The sequence below is a fragment of the Crocodylus siamensis genome, chromosome 9, assembly GCF_052110815.1.
Source record: "Crocodylus siamensis isolate JL-2025a chromosome 9, ASM5211081v1, whole genome shotgun sequence".
In the NCBI taxonomy this organism is placed as follows: domain Eukaryota; kingdom Metazoa; phylum Chordata; order Crocodylia; family Crocodylidae; genus Crocodylus; species Crocodylus siamensis.
This window is the reverse complement of record NC_143403.1, coordinates 64,610,976-64,624,957: the sequence shown is the minus strand read 5'-3', so window position 1 is coordinate 64,624,957 and position 13,982 is coordinate 64,610,976. Positions and strand designations below refer to the sequence as shown.

Sequence of the window (13,982 nt, the reverse complement as noted above, 5' to 3'; positions counted from 1 at the left end):
TACTCAATTTACCCCTGCTCCTGCCTCTGCGGCACTGTCCCTCACCTTGGGGACCTCAATCTAGCCCCTGTCCCCCTTCCCTCCCCCATGGACTGACCTGCTGGGCTGGGGCGTGCATGTGCATGCATGTAGGCACTCAGCTCCCCACCCCAGCCTCAGCCCAACTCCAAGAGACTCTGAGATCTACTGATTGGTGACCACTGCCGTATGCTGAACTGCTGAACAACTTGCCGCACCTCATTGTTGGAAATGTTGAGAATGACTGAAGGTAGGATCTAAGGCATCTCAAATAGTGCTAACATGGTGGTATCAAGAGAACTAAAGTTATATTTTTATACTTTAGTGAGGTTACTAATAGAAGGTGTCCTACAGTAAGAGAATCAACAGAAAAGATCAACTTTTCTTGATCAAGCAAGGAAAATTTTAACTTTTCATTTGCAGGACTAGGACGAGAGGAAACGCATAGCAACAGACACTGACCTGCCTAATAATCTCACATACATTATTCTTTAAGGACACCAGTAAAAAGATCCTTTACAATCCAGAAGAGTTAAAGTTTATCTTGTGTTCCCTCTTTCACCTTCAGTGCTATGAAAGTTTTTTCACACAGCAAAAAGTGTTTGTGAATGTTTTCCTACAGTGTCATCATAAACTAAGACTACCTACCTGTCACCATTTGTGCATCTGACCTTCATAATTAAAAACAAGCTGATTAAGGTTAATGAGTTGATTAATTTTGCACCTGGTATCATGACTAGTGGGTAACATTCTGTGCTATTTGTCCTCTGAGCAAGGCCATTCATAAAAAGATCAGAGAAAAGAGAATGGGTAAATGGCTTGGAAGAAACACTTTCATCTTTAAATCAGAGGTGCTGAAACATTCAGTAGTTTCTTTTTCTTCTTTTTTTTTTTAAATACTAATGGAGCTCAGACCTGGAAATGCCAGGGGAAAAACTTCTTCCTTTATCTCTGTCAGAAAATCCATTAGAAAATCTGTTTTCTTTAGATTTACAGCCTAATTCTCAGATAGTATAAAGCAGCACACTTCTAATGACTTCATATGGAGCTATGCTGATTTTTTACTAGAAGAAAATCTGGTCCATGCTATATGTGAAGTTTAGACAAGATTCGGAAAAGCATTAGAAAAACTGGGCATGTATTCAGATGGCATACACAGAAATTTAGGAATAATAATAGGGGAACTTAGCAGGAGTTTAACATCTGGATAACCATGCGCAAATGAGAGCACCACCAGCGTACTACACAAGGGTTAAAGACACAGTGGATGAATCTACACATGCACCGTTCGCTAACTCCCTGAGCTTCTGATTTAAATAAAAGGGACAGAAAAAAAGGGTGCAGGAAAAAGAGCAGGCCAATGGCAAATCTCACAATCCAAACCCAAACTGTGTAAAAAAGACACTACCCCTTAGAAAAGTGCAGAATTCCATTTAGTTCCCTGTATCATCAGATCACGGGGCATGTATATAATGTATATATGTATATAATTTTCTTACTGAATTTCATACATCATCTTCATAAACAATTCATGTGTGTTGCCGTGAGATAATTGCTCAAAACCCTTCATTCCAGAGGTGTATGCAAATCCCATTGCCTGCTGAAAATATCTGCAAATACAGTAACAGGTTTAAAATACCCACATAGCAGGCTTAAAGTTCATAGGAAGTAATAGCTAAATCAATACAAGAATTTTAATTTGATTCCCTTGGAATAAATATTCCATTTCATGGTCACAGCAAGGCTGAAGTTCTTGCTTCATTTGCTCTCTTTTATTACCCAATTCATATGAAAGACAGATATTTGATGGGCAATCATTCATAAATGAGTTTTCGGCCTTGGACCAAAGAGTTAGGCCAATTTATAAGTGTATCCGATGGTTCAATAATATTATTTATTTTCAACTCTGATTTCTAATGCATTCAGGAATATATAAAAGTCTTCCAACTCCTATGCTGTTAAAACACGTGACCTGAGTGTATAAAGGGATACTGAGCAAACAGCATCATAGGATTTCATGCTCATCTCAGTGACATTTTAACCAAGTTTGCTTAAGAACTGTTCTCTCTGCCAACTTTGTGCACTGACTCTGGGACCTAACATTTAAGCCTGATTCTCTCATGCATCGTAACTGGTAACATTGACCTACTTGGAGCTTTTTAATAGCAATAAGTGAGCTGGTGTTGGCCAGCTAGCTCTAAAGGGGTCTTTTGAAGAGGTCATTTGGTTTGACCAAGCCAACTGCTTTGTGTAGTGGTGGGAAATGCTGATGAAATTTTGTGTTTTTGCCAGATTTATGAAGAGAGCTATACATCCACTCTTAAAAAAAATGCATTATGTAAAAAATAATGTTGTTACTAGTGAAAGGCATGTTTTTACCTAATCAGAACATTAACTGTAGCTGTGACTGTAGGGCAGGGGCAGGCAATTATTTCGGGGGCGGAGGGCCACTTACTAAGTTTTGGCAAGCCACTGAGGGCTGCATGCCAGGCAGCCAGGGGGAGATAAATATTAATTTTCTAAATTTTTTAGGGGTCACACGGGCCAGATAGAATGGCTTGGTGGGCCACATCTGGCCCGCAAGCCGCATTTTGCCTGCCCCTGCTGTACCGTTATCATAGGACTGGGCTAAAAGCAATGGTAAATCATCCGCTCCATGACAATATGACACTATACATGGGTAGGGACCCAAATACCTATCAAGCTAACAGCAAGTTGACCAGAACGAACTTGTGATAAAGGCTCCACCAGGGATGCCGGTAATTTTGTTTAACTCTCACTAAAAACCTAACTAATAGAGGAAGCATTAGGAAGAATAACTAAACAATTGCTTTACTAAAAAGTTTGCCTCTTTCTTACCCCATTTGTAGCCTGAAATGGAATCTCTCCCCTCTCTCTGCCTTCTGTTCTTCATCATCTAGTACGTTATTCTTTTTTTGGCAATCAGACTTGCATCATACAACACATGATACATGAGACTCTCTCAATGTATTCAGTAGAAATCTGAAAAATAGAAGTCCACCATTTGTTTAAGTCAAACATGCTATTTCAGAAAGGTCAAAACATCCACCATTATCTTTGACTGCGCCCTCGGGCTTCTTTCTTCTTGTTGATTACAGGGAGACACTGGGCAAATTACAAGATCAATAGAGGAATGTAACTTTATAAAGGGTGAAAGTGCTGATGTATGGAACAAAACAGTTCATATACTTCCCTTATGCTTATCCTTGTGCATTTTATCTGTTTGCTTACATAAGTAGAACATAAGCTTTGTTGACAAAGAAAGGGAGAACTGCACTGTAAAGCAATGAAATGATCATATATGAGAGCAAGTATAATTGGACCTCAGCTGCTCTGGCCTCCAGTTTCATAACTTAGCCGCACTCTCCCCCCACGTGAAGATAATGCAAGAACCAAAAAACAATATTCTGTATCTTACAAGTGAATCCGTGCCTCATCCTCCAGTTTCAGGACTAGATATCCTCACTCCCCAAAACAGAGGGTAAAATTCCAACCTAAATAGGGTGGAATTTATAAACTGTTCCATTATAGAAAGAACCAAGCTCTCATCACCAACCTCTCTCACAGATTTGGGAAAGTAGTACTGGAAGAGATAGATGAAGACAGTTTTTCACACTTTGACTGTGAAGTACATTGTACCATCAGGAACAGGTGCAAGGGATCTGTACTCAGTTTATCTTCCTACACATTTCTGTGACTGCTTATCCAACACCGTAGCGATCTAGGTGAAACTACCTATGCATCTTGGTTTCCGCAGACATAACAATTTCCCCTGCATACTCTGAGCTATAAAAATGGAAAGAATGATTCTAGTGTAACAAGTGTCTGGAGATCACTGCAAGAAGGAAAACTTCATCACCCTTTACATCCCTGTGAGACCCTGGTCCATTAATTTTGAGGCTCGCTCTCTACCCAGCTTTCTCTTCTATTCTAATATTCAACAGTTTATTTCCAAAGTAAGGTTACTCTATTTACTGGCAGCCAAAAAGTGCATTAGTAAATGCGTGCAAGTATGCTGTTAAATAATAGTATGTAGGTTAATTAACGTAAACGTAAATGGCGAGAACGCACTGACACTGTTAAAGTTAATGATCCATTTGCATTACCACACCTAAGTTAGCATGACGACTTCCAAATTGTTTTACTGAGGCAAATAAAGAACAAGGTCATCTGGCCCTGAATATTGTAGAACATCTTAGCCAAGCATCTTACCACAGTGTGTTATTTGAACAACTGGGCTACACTTCAGCAAAGACCCCTGCATCATAGGGTGTGGACAAACATACCATTTGAAGCACCTGAAAGGTGCAACACATACCACCAAAAGATAGCAGAACCTCTCCAACAGTAATCCTGGAGCAAGCAGATACTGCTTCAGAATAAAAGCACTTCCATACCCCATCTTGGCTCTTCTTTTATAACAGCAGGCGGGGGGGGGGAAAAAACCCACAAAACATGCTTTGCCTATCAAGTAAAGCAAGCAGATGTAATGCAGTGTCACCCAAGGAACTGTTTTGTTGAGTAAGTACTTGTCATTTTTGTATAATTATTTTTCTGACTAAAGCTGCACTCCAGAGGAACATGGAAAACTTGAGACCTTCTGTATAGCTATGAAGTGGGCTTTTGAAAATTGTAAGTTTACATCAACACTGTGCAATACTTATAAAGAGATGAATTTAAGAAGTGCCACTTCAAGCGTCATGTGAATGAGCATAGTCGATAATGAGTTTTGGTTCACTTCACCGTGAGCATCTTTACTAGTAATTAACATTTTTCAATACAAATGTAAGTAACCAATGAACACTGTAAGAACTGTAAGGCACACAATTATTATAGGCTGCACATATAAGTCAGAGACTGCTTATATAATGTGTGAGGTGAACTGGGATTTGACAAAAACACCCATCATTTGTGATAAGTAAATCCATCCACTGCACCTTGCATCACATGCAGTACTCTAAGACATCCATTTTAAAATCAACTCAGATTAATTTTTAGATTGTTTAAAAAAAAAAATGTTTCCAGTTGTAATGAGGCTGCTGCTTGGAAAGTTGCTAAAATACCAAATACAGCTGGCCATCACCCCCCAAAATCACTTCATCACAAAATTTACTTGAAATTATAGTAGCTTGAAGATCAGAGGCCAAAAAGCATTTGAAGAGAGTGCCATAAAAAAAGACTGACATTACTCTAGATTGGCTTGAAGATGATTGGTCAACTACTGTTAAGACTATTCTCCAGGAAATCAGATTTTCAAAAGAGCTCAAGTGACATTGAAATGTAAAATAATGTTGCCAGAGAGTGCTCAGATTCTCACCCCCAAAATATTTATTCATATGTTGATACCAAATAGCAAAATGAAACACTAACAAATAAAGTTGGAGGAAAAACGTGAGCCACAAAACAGTGAACCACAAACAAAACAAGAAGGATTTCCCAAAAGCACTCTACAAGAGAATTTATAATAGGAATGGCTTTAAGTAATGCTGCAGATAGAAGGATCACGGTCATCGTGCCACCTCACCCATGGAAGGGTAGATGTGGGGCAAAGAAGTTCCTCAAAGTCCTGCCTTTTCAAGGAAGAGGGAGGGACACAAAGCTGCCATTCCTGTTCACCAGAGCACCTCAGGGGATGACAAGGTGACAAACTCCTCCAAGACCGTTTTAGGCTGGACATAAGGAAAAACTTCTTTACTGTCTGAGCCCCCAAGGCCTGGAACAGACTCCCCCCAGAGGTGATGCAAGGACCTACTCTGGACACCTTCAAAAAACATTTGGACACTTATATTGCTGGGATCCTCTAACCCCAGTTGACTACCTGCCGCTGGGGTGGGGGACTGGACCTGATGATCTTACAAGGTCCCTTCCAGCCCTAAGGTCTATGAAATCTATGAATGAGAGGAAAAAAAAAAAAAAAAAAGTCTAGTCTACATGAGAACACACTCATGGATTTCTGTAATTTTTACAAGGTGCTCAGTTGCTATGGCAATGGGATAAGTCAGATGAGATAATGTCTCTAACTCAAGGAAAACTGACAGTTCTGCCAGAGTCAGGACTGCTGGGTTGGGCTCATAGTTATTATTTTCTTCCTGATTAAAATCGAATGCACAAAGGATTACATTTCAACATGTGTGCAAGTGCAGCACACAAAGACAGGTAAGAATTTTTATCATGTGCTAGTAATCTTGGAACTGATCCAAAGACCTCTGCAACAGGAAGCTGACTTCAGTTAATTTGGGGTTAGGCTCCATGACAGCACTAAAGCTAGACCTAATGGAAAAAGCAGCAGCAAGGATTTGGGGGGTATGTCTACCCTGAATGATGCAGGCCATGTAAAGATCCCAGAGTTAGCTCAAGCAGCAGAAGCAGTATGACCCTATTAGCCCAGCTATCCTGTTTCCAGTACCCACTTGGCTCAGGCACAAGATGGTATCTAACGTACCACCCATCTTTAAGTGTTTCTGAGCATCTGATGAAGTAGGTTGTTGACTTCAAAAGCTCATGCCTCTCTGAACCTCTTGGCCTGATATCAGGCAGAACATAGGGCAGAAGTAGCACATTAGAGAATTATACAGCTAACCACCTCTCTCCACTTGGCTCAGGTATCTCTATTTGGCACTGCATTGCCAGTGAACAGGATGACTCTGATTTATCAACATCATTTCATGATAGGGGAAGACAATGGAGATCCCCAGACCTGCAGCTGGTAAATAAGAGGAATTTGGGACTTCGGGCTGTCCAGACTTCCCTCCTATTGCCAGATAGCCAAAAGGGACAGAAAGAGCTGGTAGCTCCTTTTAAGAGCGAGATTTAAACTCGTTCTTCAAGCACCTAAACTGTGATTTAGGCTGCCTAAATCCCAAGGCTCAATGCAACTGTGTCAAGAGCTAAACCATGTGGTAGGGGCCTGCATTTTGAACTGCAAAATTCCCCGGGCATGTAGAGCAGAGGCCAGATTCTGTTCCCCGTAACAGGTTTGTAAGTAGACTTATGCAACCAAAAGAGATCCTATTCCACCTGCTTGAGCCCCTGAAAAACAGTTCATGCAAAGTTTGGATAAATTCTCCTCCACCTTGCTGCTTTTTTTGCAGCCTTAGGCGTAAAATGATGGCGTGTCACAAAAGTGAAAGCATTAATGCATTTTCAGGACTCAAGCTGAAAATGATCAGAAAAGACATATTCTTATTTTGAGGCATGTAATAGAGATTATAAAATGATGAGTTTATTCTACTCCAGAAACAAATTCTTAACAGCTTGCGTTGTTCCTCTGGGAACAGACGTGTAAAGAATTTTAGGTTCACTTTGCAGTATTTAATAGGAGAAAATAACGTACCTCGGCATTTCTCCCAAGATGTTTTATACTAACCCTTTCTTGTTTTTCTCTGATCTCTTAATAGTCATAATCCTCCTGTTTCTGTGATCTTGGCAGGAAATACCCATTACTGGATTGAATGTCATCATGTAATGCTTCCAGCACTTAGTGGCCATAGAAAGCAAAATCCCAAGGTTATGTTCCAAACCCTGGTATCAGCAGCATTTTAGTACAGTAATTTTTGTGTCAGGGCATAAGCCATCTGGCCAGCTTCTCAGTTAACATGCTAAGTAACTTGAACGTCAGCATTTGTAGACATTATTAAAATCACCTCTTCATAAAAGAAAAGATTGGGTAAAGGAAGCCTTAAAACACATAAATAACTTTCTGAAGAAGGCAGGACAGGGTGGCACCTTATAGACTACCTAAGCTAGCATGGAGAGGAGAAAATCATTACTATTATGATTTAATAGCATTCCCCATTTATCATATCCTTGTGTAAACATCTGCACACAGTGAAAGAGAATTAAATCTGAACACTGTAGGCCAAATTCAGTTCTAAATTACATTAACATAATAAAAATTAAAGCCTGAACTTATGGTTTCTATTCCAGTGGTTTATGATTTATTTTGTTGTTATTGTTCTTCTTTATGATAAACATGTTAAGAAAATAATAATGAACTTTAAGGCTAAGGACAGAAATTACACATAAACTGATATAAGCAACTGCAAACCAGTTCAAATCTGTAACACAACAGAAGATCAATGCACACAAACCACTTTCAAAATGGCTGAAACTGGTTTAAGATGGACCTGGATAGATGTAGTATCAGATGTAACAGATTTAGATTAAGTCTGTGTATTGATTCTGTCCCAAGATCCCCTCCAAATTCAAGTTAACTCACAGTCCTCCAGCCTCCCAGGATGCTTTGCACCTCCCCCACAATCTCCCCTTTGCTGTGTGGGCAGGCTAGCCTCGGCCCCAGTTGTCTGCTCCAGCTGAGCAGGGAGGCATACTCTAGCACCCCCCCCAGCTTCTGGCCTGTGCCACTGCAGGCATGTGGCTGCATTTCCAGAATCAAAAGTCAATGTCTGTTCATTTACTTCAGTTCAAGCTACACAGTTTAGACTAACCTGAAAAGATTCAACTGATTCAGCCTTGGGCTTTTTGACTGCCTGTAGTTAGCCTAAATGGGAGACTTTACGAAACACAAAAAGTGCTTTTCTGTTGATGTTTCACAAGGCCTTTGCCATTTGAAAGAAGCCTATGCCTCTTGGGCTTGATTTTTCTCAGTTCCAGCCCTGAGGTTCTGTTTAAGTCAATTGGATGGTATTGGTGCAAATAAAATTTAGCTCAGCATGCAGTGTTTTAATGGGCTGTGGAGTCAGCCTCATTAAAATCATGTTAAGAATGAGAAGAGAGCTGGAGTTTCTCAGGCAGATCAGATACCGGTCTCTGGTGACAGATTAGTGACATCTCTTAGGAGTGAACACATGCAAGGACAATCCAAGACTGACCAGCTTCCCCATTCAAGTATACTGGGATCTGATCCAGTTGCCACACAGTCATCTGGCATGTTAAAAACAACTGGATAAAACTGCCATGTATTCAACAGCACCAAATCCGGAGAACTGGCACATACCGCCCCCCGCCTCCACTCCTGGGTGGGTCCTGGCTGCTAGGCTAATATGGACTAGGTCTTTGGCTCAACTGCTGCTCACAAGGCAGATAGAAAGCTACTGCTGGCAGACGATTTGCCCCAAGCAGAAGCCCAGTCTGAGAGGAAAGGGCAAAAAGCCCACAGTGTAAGTCCCCCTGGAACAGCAGCATAAAGAAAACCAACAATGTTGCAGAGTGGGAATAAATAAAGAAATAAATACAATAAAATCAGGAAAGTATGTGGTGGGAATGCTAGCTGCAATAGCACCATCTTTGCCAGTAGTTACCCTAACAGAGAGCTAGTTTCATTTTAGAAACACATACTTTTCATGTTACATACTGTCTATGCAGTACGTGAAACACCTCACTTGACTTACAGGGACAGTAAGGCCCATTTTGACCAAGTGTTGAGCCCAATACCAGAAAAGCAGAATTATTGCTTAGAGCCACAACTAAGGGCATGACCCCCGGCATTTCTGCAAAGGCAGGCACAGAAGCCTCTGCAGGAAAGTCATCCTACCCTTAGTTCTGCTCTGTCACCTCAGTACATCACAGGCTCCTATTTTAGTGATTGTATTTTGGTTCAAAGTGACAAAAGCTTGTGTGAGAATTAAAGCAAAGGCTGCAAACAAGCAGGCAGAAAGGAAATGTGCGCTTCACAGGGCTTCAGCCTGCAGAGGAGAAAAATGAAGGTAGCAGGGGCTCTCGCAGAGCAAGCTCCTTAAGGTGCAGCAGGGCTCTGCAGACTTGTTTTCCCCCAGCACTCTCCTCTGACCGAGGCATAGCGTACTGAGAACAGTATTTTCCTTCCTGAGGTCTGGGTTTCTCAAGAAAGCCCAATAGGAAACACAACCACTCCCACCATAGCTCCTAGCACCCTCTGCCCAGAAACAAAAAAGAGCCTCTCCTATTTTTTTCTCTAAACTACACATTTAACAGCAACTCCTACTTTCCTACCTGGAAACTCCCTTCTTCATCCTTCACAGCCTTTTGTCTGAATACTCTAGAAACCTGAGTGAGCCCATGCCCTACCTGCCATTCACTGCTCATTTTCTCCACCTGGCAGGTGAGCTAACTAGGCTACAGGTGAGCCTAGTCCCTCCTTAATGGGTCAAGAAAGCAGCTCCAACCCTCCCTTCCCCCATCCGGAGTCAAGATCCCTGCACTCAAAGCTTCATTTTCTTTAATACCCGGCAAGATTTCCTCCTTCCTCTCTCATTCCAGACTCATCTTTCCAGAGATGGGTTTGGTCTGCGTGCTCAGGGGTGCTAGCCTGCTAGACCTTTCCCTTATTCACCTTCGTTACCTCCAGCAGGATGCTGAAGTGTGCAGATTACGGCCACTTGTGGAACAACAGTAATTTACTGTCACTTCAGAGCACAGGGATGCATGTGCTGATTTTACTGTGGCCAGAAGTCATGCTGCCTTATTCACATCCTGTAAACAGCATTACAAGTGATTAGCTCCATCCTGCAGGCTTTCAGCCCATAACACCTAGGAAAAAGGAATTTTCTAAAGAGGGAAAGCCAATTAAGTAACATGTAGGGGCTGAACTAATTATATTAATTTGTAGGAAAAAATTACACATTTAAAATACACTCTCTCATAACATTATGAAGTTAATGTATAAACCTAGCCACATAAAATTAGCAGTAGGAAACCATGCATATGCACACTTTCTAAGCAATGCTATAGCATTTTAATTTTTGTTTTCAGTACATGAACTTCACACATAAATATTCATAAGGCTTATTCATCACCAGCACTTGTTTTCCTTAAGAGAGTGACTTTGTTATTTTTGTCATAAGCTATTTGGTTTTTATCCCCAAACCAATAAGCATGAATTATAAAATGTACTTGATGCTAAGGTAAGACTGTGCATCATATTTTTTTCACTGAGATGTTTATTTCTGATGTTGGGGGGGATCTGCCATTTCGTTATTTTTGTCATAAACAAAGCTCAGCTATTGCATTTTTCTGTAGGCCCTGCTCTGCCCTGTGACACTAGTGCCGCCGCATTGGCTTGAGCAGCGTGATTCCTGATTTGCACTGGTGAAAGCCTGCGTGTTCAGGTGCCCCCAATTATTCTGTCACTACAACGAACCACACACAACTCTACCAAAAATGAATGTTTTATAAAAGATGCCCTGGATGTAACATAGATGCTTCATTTTCCATTCCCAGTTAGCTTCATCATTTACTTCTCTCAAACCTCTTTAAGTGCATCCCCTCAGGGGTCTAAGCCTTGTGCCTGCACTTTTCTTTGGGCAGAATCCTATTATTATCCCACTCTTATGTAAAGCCCTGCCTGCTATATATCCTGTGCCTCAAAAATGATTACTTTAAGAGGTCTTATACTTATTGTTTGTAAGCAAGAGGTTCCTCAGCCTTAGTGGCTCAGGCATGGTCTCTTAACCCTTGAACTACCTACTGAAAAGTATTTTATTATATAGAGGATAGCCAATATCTAATTTTCCTGTTTATTGCCTGGCAGCCCGAATATAATAATTATCCAAATGCTCCAGTATAACAATACAGTAACTGTTTCAGTAAGCAGGATCATAGGCAAGATCATCTCTAACTTAACTATCTCAGCCAAGTATCTGTCTAACCTGCTCTTGAACATTTCCAGGAATGGGGATTTTGCAACTTCTCAAGGTAACTTGTTCTAACTCTTGCCCACCCTATGGTCTGAACACTGTTCCTTTCATCTCCAACTAAACATCCTCTGCTGCAGCTTGACACTATTGCTCCTAGTTCTGTTCCTAATGGGCCACAGCAAAAAAAAAAAAAAACCTATCTCCAGCCTTACTATAATTGCTCTTCAGGTGTTTGGAGACTTATCAAATCTCCCATCAGGCTTCTCTTCTTCCAGCTAAATAACCCCAGTTCATTCAGCCTGTCCTTATAAACCATGTTTCCCAGGCCTCTAATCCTTTTTTTTGCTCTTTCCTTGGGTTCTTTCCAATCTACACACATTCTTCCTGAAGTAGCACTCTAAGTGAGTGCTGCACAGAGAAGCAGAATTACTTCTCTTGATTTGCATGTGACACTCTTATTACTATAACCCAGTATACTGCTGGCCTTTTTCATGAGAGCATGCTGCAGTATGCTTAATAATACAATTTTTAAACCATTAAAAAGATGGTTGTGTCAGTGCACAGGATAATAATTCCAGCTTTTTCCATAAGCATTACATTCACTTTAAAGAAGTGACAGCAGGAAATAGCCAAAAGCTGAGAGATGACAGAGGACTAGGAGATTCTTATGCACCAAAAATAAGTTCCTCTTAATTTTGGTTTTAAGTTAATTTCACTCTTTCTTTTTATTTCTTTTTTGGGCATCTGGGACATCTTCTATACTTTAAGCAGGCACATGGGCTTTTTTTACAGTAGCATCTCAGGAAAGCTCAGAAAACACTGGAGAATCTTTTCCATGGAAAATTCCACATAAAAAGCATAGACTTTACAGAAACCCTAAATTTGGGGATTTTTTACATATTCCAGCTTTGGGGCCACATGGTTCCTCACATGTTTAGATTTAAGCATATACTTCAATGACTTTTCTGGGTCAGGGCCTAATAGGAATGCTGATCAAACATTTTCAGCAGCACAGCATTTTCCCAATCAGGAAATCCCCATTTGTCAGAGTCAAAATGTTTCAGGGAGACAACTGATTTTAACAAAGTGGCTAGGAACTTGGAGTTCTCTCTGGTTTCCATGAGCTCACTCTTCTTTTTTTTTTTCTTGGCACCTTGTTCCCATCTCTTCAACAGCCCACCTGGGTGCTGATAAGGAACCAGGAGCCCAGAAATCTATAGCTCTGAAGCTTCTGCTTACTCCTTAGCTACCATATGGCCAGACAAGCAAGCAGGGAGGAAACTAGCAAGTTTCCACCAGAAATCCTTCTGGCAAAGAGGGTTCTGTTAGATCTTTGTTCAAATCTGTGGTTCTCAACCTTTTGACCCAAAGCACCCCTCTTGCTCTTAGTTTTTACTACAAAACTGGAAAAAATAACAGAACCATTTTTCTGTTGCAAAGAATTCAGAAAGACCAGAACAGGTCAGGATACTTTTAGCACTATGGCTTGCACTATGGGTTGGCCTCATACGTCTTATTTGCACACTTATTAAGGATCTCAAGGCACACCAAGGTGCTGTGGCACCCTGATGGAGAATCATGGTGTATATCGATCCATTTTCCCCCACACATTTCAACTTTAGCAGATCTGCATACTCTGATTAGAAACTATTCCAGCAGAGGTTTTCCAGTTACCTCTAGTGCAGAGTACCTGGAACCATACTTTACTTTAGACAGAGCTAGAAACCTTCAAGCTATAAGCTAACTTCTAAATAATGGGTTATAAGAAAAATTCCTCTAGAAACAAATTATCACATAACAGCTGACTGAAGGGTTTCTTGCACATCCTTCAGACTATGTTACTATCCCCTATTGGAGACAAGCTATAGGACTATATGGGTCGTTGCTCTACTTGATCCAGTATGGTGATCTGGAGATTCCTGACAGGACTGAGCCCTTAACATGCATTCTGATGGCTAGATGGGGAAATAATAGTTCAATGAGCCTGAGCAAATATATCACTTATTACCACCTCAGACAGCTATACATTACCTCCCTTTTTAGTTGCACAGTCTATTTCTTCGTTATCTACCCAGCCGATACTCATTACTTCCTTCAAAACTTCAGTGTTTGGACCAAAAGTAAAAAAGATTGAAAAAGGCAGAAGCCATTAAAAATATGCTGACATTCCTGGCCCTACATGCCACAGCAATCCATCATGTTCATTGTCTCCGTAAAATTGCCTTTGTGGACAGAATGCAAATGAAGTCATATTAGTAGAGACATCTAAACACAAATTTAGTATATGGGCATCAAAAGTATCATAATCACAGGACCAAAAAAACAAAAAAAGACCATTTCAAGTGCATTACTGACTGTACCTCACCACAT

At 40.7% G+C, this 13,982-nt stretch overlaps 1 long non-coding RNA gene across 1 annotated transcript in view; it reads right to left on the bottom strand.

Moving 5' to 3' along the window:
* Positions 1–2,896: 2,896 nt before the first annotated feature.
* LOC149857777 (uncharacterized) overlaps positions 2,897–13,982 on the bottom strand; it is a 135,288-nt gene continuing 124,202 nt past the window's right edge. Inside the window, exon 4 of the long non-coding RNA XR_016444164.1 lies at positions 2,897–3,021. This is a non-coding gene — a long non-coding RNA (uncharacterized LOC149857777). The remainder of the gene's footprint in view (positions 3,022–13,982) is intronic.